Source organism: Vidua chalybeata, chromosome 2 (genome assembly GCF_026979565.1).
Source record: "Vidua chalybeata isolate OUT-0048 chromosome 2, bVidCha1 merged haplotype, whole genome shotgun sequence".
NCBI classification, from domain to species: domain Eukaryota; kingdom Metazoa; phylum Chordata; class Aves; order Passeriformes; family Viduidae; genus Vidua; species Vidua chalybeata.
This window is the reverse complement of record NC_071531.1, coordinates 13,416,308-13,422,097: the sequence shown is the minus strand read 5'-3', so window position 1 is coordinate 13,422,097 and position 5,790 is coordinate 13,416,308.

Genomic DNA, 5,790 nt, shown 5'->3' with positions numbered 1-5,790 from the left:
TTCTTCTAGATACCTCTACCTGCTTCCATTTGTGAAAAGGCAGGGGAGGATTGTAAAAGATGTCCTAATATCAATTTCTTTATAGCATAAGCCATTAAATTTCACTCACTCCTTTGTGAACCACAGGACTTGGGCAGAAATACCAGGAAGTGCCATCCAATCTGGAGGTGAAGGCATTGAGGGGAGGAAGACCCATCCCATCCATTGTTTTGCTTATGGTTGATCACCATTTATCACTTAGGAAGCCAAGTCTTTTTTTTTTGTTCAAATATATCTTGTTCAAACTCCAGCTATCCATGTCTCTCTTTAGACTGAAATGAATTCCCATTACCAGGAAAGGACTATATAATTCATGTCTACTTTTTTTTGTTCTTATTGGTATTAAACAGCTAAATACTTTTTAAGCATCCAAATTCTTTTATAATTCTTTGTGGCCTCTCCAGTTTTTGGTCGATTTAAAAAACATAACCCAGCAGATACAAATTTACCTTATTTCTACTACCTACTCCACTGTGAGCATCCCCAAAGAGCACCAGCCCTTTTTGTCCCACATGTATATGAGGCTGGTTTTGAGGTGTCTTGTGATTGCATTCTCTTCTAAAATTTCTGCTTTCCAGGATTGAGAAATATTGTCTAGGTACATGATTTGCATTCATTAATCCTAGACACTTAGTTTTGCACATGGACAGATTAAGACATAACTTATTTGAGTGGTTCAATTTACAAAGTAATCCAGTCTGTGTGATGTTTCTGCATTATCGTCTTTTCCTGATCATCTCTATGTACTTATTCCAGCAACTTCATCACAGCCACAAATAAAAACAGGAATGACTCTATGATGACTTCTAGACCACAATGGAAGTTTTGGGCCATAACTAGGGTTCCACCTCTCTGAATAATCCAATTGTTAGGTTATTTCTGCAATGTTATGTTTTTCTTCACAACTGTCAGTCCATCAGCTTTTAAGCCATGTAACACATGATACTGAAAGTAAGGGAGGCAGTGTGTGTAGTATGAAGCATCTTACCCAAGTCTGCTCCATCTACACAATTACATTGTGCTGAAGCTTCTCACCTACTCAAGTAATGAAGTTTGGTGTGTCTGCCAAGATCATTTTTCCCTAAGCCACACTTACTGGTACTAGTTACATTTCTACCCTTTTATTCCTTATGAAAGAAATGCCATGTTTTCTTTCCCATTATTTTAAAAGAACTGACTTTAACATGACAGCCAGCTTATTACCCAACTCAGACAAAGGGGTACTGGCTGGTATCACCCTTCCTGAAGTGGCTCAAGACTTTTGAGATTTATTGTTAAAAATGAACCAGCTACCTCCTCTGCTGACAAAGGCAGGCAGGGGTGCATTTTAAAGCATATAACTGGACATTTCCCTATACTTTTACTTCTCACTAGGCATTTCCTACTGATTAGTGACCAGAAACAATTTATGAGGTCTTACAGACTTTTGGACTGACAGCTTCTCCTTTGTTGCACTCAATTTTAAGTCTCCCGGGTTATCTGGACCTGCAGATTAAACTATCAATAGAAAGATTGCTTATCCCTCATTCTTCCTTAATTTTGGGATTTATTTTTACAAGGATTCCTTTTCAGTGTAACTGTCCTGAATACACTATGCATGAAAGTCAGCAGCTACTACAGTCATAAAGTAGACTTTTATACCACTGCTAGGAGCAATCTTGTTAATCCTCCTTACTCCTTCCTTTTTAGTCTAATGACTGCAGGTAAATATTGGTGCATTTGCAATATTATTAACAATCAAATGAGAATATTATGGAACATTAGATCCTTGGGTAAAATGGCAGTATTTCCTTTTTATAGATGTTTCAAATAGAAGCTAAAAGACAGAAAAATTATTCCAGAATTTCCATGAGAATATATTGACACAGGACTGTTCTGGGAGAAATTAGAACAATTCCCCTTCACTTTCTTTCCTACCCAACCTCCATCACTGTGGTTGCATAGGAAAAACATGAAAAGGTAACTTCAGCAGGCCCATGTTTACTGTACAGTGACGTAGCCAGCTCACAATGAACCCTCATTGCCAGCTGAGGGGTTTGTCAAGGTCAAAAAATGGTTACTGAAACATGATCAGGTAACTGCATGGTAAAATAACTCTATTTCATCTCTTTCACAGATGAAGAAGCAAACACTTCTACTTAAAGATCTTCAAAACGGTCACCAGAAAGCTGACAAAACTCAAGTTACTCTCCTATAACCTGGGGCTTGGCAATAGAGGAGCTACAGCTTGAGAAATCTGGGAGCGTTACTTGGCACAATGGTGTTTGCTACGCATGGTGCCAGTACCTGGAAAAGGATCTAATTAAAACACAAGCTAAAAAGGAACTGTGACTGAAAATGCCTCATTACGAATGTTTATAATTTATTGACAAGTAAATTATCAGCAAGATGGATAAAAATATCAGCCATACTCACTTGGAGCTGTAACTCATTTTTCATGACTCAACAGACAAAGTAACTCCTTTTTAAGATTACCAAGCTGGAACCTGATCACAACATTGTAATAGCCATTGTGATAAATAAATGTCCAAGTATGAAATTAGCAGCAGGTATCTCCAGAACTAAGTCAAGGACTGCTACATTCAAGCATGACTTTAAGAGGGCACTGAGCAAAAGCCACTGACTTCATTTGCTTTTGTGAGGAAAAAGATATAGCACAGTACCTACTCCTGAGTGACACCAAAATAAATTCTAGGGAAAAATACAAAGAACAGTAGATCACAAGTAAAATTAGAGTTGGACTGCAAGGGCTCTATTCACTGTATTGAGAACAATTGAGCTATAAAATTTTATATACAAGGTGTATTGTCTCTCTGGTGTACCAAACCTGACACAACCTAACTACTAGTGAAGGTCAGAAATGTTATTGCTTACAATGTAGTTTTACCCTTTGCCTACTGAATTCCAGAAAGTGCAAGTTACAAAAACATTTCTGCAGGTAAGTTAACCTATGTTGTTCCAAAGTGGTGCCAGCACACCTATGGTACCTGCAGTTTCCAAGTGTGCTCTGCCCTCAGATACCTCTGTTGGCTGTGGGAGCAGCAAGAGCTGTATCAGCTGCAAACACGGTTTCCTTCCTGGCAGCTGCACCCATGGGAGGTACCCTGTTTCTGATCACACCAGGGTGTCTGTGGCCTATTGGAAACCAGAGTGATAGAGAAAACATTGAGGTAATGGCTCCATCAAGACCAAAATTACACAAAATATTCAAAATATGCTGGTATCTTGCTCCCGAGTGGTGAAGAACACGGTGGGTAAATGTGAAACAGTTATATACAGACAGGATGAATGGCCAGCCAGTCAAGAAGTTAGCAAATAAGTTTGCAAAGAAGATTGCAAAACATCCAGCCATTTGCCTTTTAATGGCATTATAGTTTTCTGCAATAACATGATAACTGGCTATGCTGAATCTTTGAGGGCAATGTGCCCTGCATTCTGGATTTCCATTGCCTATGTGAACAAAAAATTGAATAAAACGTCCTTGGAACCAAAGGCCTTAGAGCATATTGTGCTGTTCACTGGAATTTTCTACTTTTTTTTAAGTTTGTTGGAAAACTGGCTTAGAAATCATAGAATTATTCAAGCTGGAAGGTTTCTGCAGATCATCTTCCCCAACCCTCCTGCTCAGAGCAGTGCCACCTACAGCACGTTGCTTAAGGCTGTGTCCAGTTGGGTTTTGAGTATCTCCAAATCCAGAGGCTTCACAATCTCTACGGGAAACATGCTCCACTATTTAAAAGAAATTCACGGTGTTAAATTCAAACATAAGGACAAAGAAATAAATCCGATATTTACTTATCTATACTAGAGTTACCTTGCTGTTGATTATGAACTAACCATCATCTTTCTCTGTTCTTTCCCTTAGCCTCTTCCATCCTGGCAAAAATATTTACTTAAGACTATTTTACATTAATATCACATGTATGGTCAAGCTCAGAAAACCTTGTGAAGGTCAGTATTTCAGGACCCCTTCCTGCAACCCAAGTCTGGGCTGAGTCTACAAAAGTTTTACTATAACTTTAATGGAATTAAATAAATTTTTGAAACATTAATATTATTGTTTCCCTTATGTTCTCAGTATCACTGTGTGTTGGGTTTATGCAGGTAGGTCTTGGTAGCAGGGGTGCTACAGGAGTGGCTCCTGCGAGAAGCTGCTGGAAGCTTCCTCCGTGTCCAGCAGAATCAAGGTCTGCCAGCTCTAAGATGAGCTCACTGCTGGCCAAGGCTGAGCCCATCAGGAATGGTGGGAACATCTCTGTGATAACGTATTTGAGAGGGAAAAAAACCCCTCTTTTGTGCAGGTGTAATTTCAGGCAGAGAAAAGCAGGGTGAGAACATGTGAAAGGAACAACTCTGACACCAAGGTCAGTGGAGGAGGGGTAGGAGGTGCCCCAGGTGCCAAAGCCAAGGTTCCCCTGCAGCCCATGGAGGACACCCAAGCTGGAGCAAGTGGATGCCTGAGAGGAGGCTGTGAGCCTATGGGAGGCCCGTGCTGGAACAGGCTCCTGGCAGGGACCTGCAGACCGATGGCATGAGGAGCCCATGCTGGAGCAGGCTTCCTGGTAGGATTTGTGACCCTTTGGAGAGCCCACAATGGAGTAAGCTGTGCCTGAAGGACTGCACCCCATGTACAGTGTAACCCACCTTGCAGCATTTTGTGCAGAACTGTTGCCTGTGGGATGAACTCATGCTGGAGAAATTAATCAAGAACTTTCTCCTGTAGGAAGGACCCCACAGTGGAGAAGGTGAAGGACGCCTCATCCTGAGCAGTGGGAGGAAAAGTCTGTGATGAATTAATCATAACCCCCATTCCCATCTCCCTGCACTGCTGGGGGAAAAGGAGGTAGAGCTTGGGAAGAAGAAAGAGGTGGGGGGAATATGGTTTTTGAGATTTATTTTACTTCTCATTATCCGACTCTGATTTTGCTGGTAATGAATTAATATCCCCAATTCAAGTCTGTTTGCTATTTCTTGAGTGATCTCCCCTGGTCCTTATCTCAACTTATGAACCTTTGTTGTAATTTCTCTTCCCTGTCCAGAGCTGAGAAGGCAAATGACAGATCAGCTTTGGTGGGTGCCTGGCATCCAGCCAGGGTCAACCCACTACACACGGGTTAAAGTTTGCAGGATGCATGTTTATCAAATGCTGTACTGAAATAAACTCCAAGTACCGCCCAACTTATATTTTGTGCCTGTGTGTTAAGATAGAAAAGACTAGTGCATAAAATTAATGTGGAGTCAAAGCTGAACCAGAGGCTAATTGGCAAAATAAACATGACACATTTGCTGTTCCCAGCCAGATAAGTCACATTTGCATCATTTGATAAGTGCAACAGCCAATTTCCTTCCAGTTTCCTTAAACGTTAAAAACGCCTCTTGAAAAAAATCTCCTTGAGGCCTGGCCCCACAATTATGCAACCAATTTGAAGGCACCTCCTCATATCCCTGAGGTTACCAACTTAATTTTTAAAGCCTCGAAAACTTTAGGGTGCATCTTTCATGGACCAACAGCAACTCTTTCCTTAAAAAAATATTAAAAAAAAATCTTATTAACTTTTATGACAAGGATGAGAAAACAACTCTAGACAGGCCCTAGGTTTCAATGCCAAATTATTTCCAATTTTTCATAGTCCCCAAAATGCGAACCGCTCCCCCCTCCCGCCCCAGTACTGCTGTTACGTGAGTGCCAGTGGCCCCCGCGGAGCGCCGTCCGTGTTCTCCGTGGGGACCCGTGGTCCGGCACCGCACCCC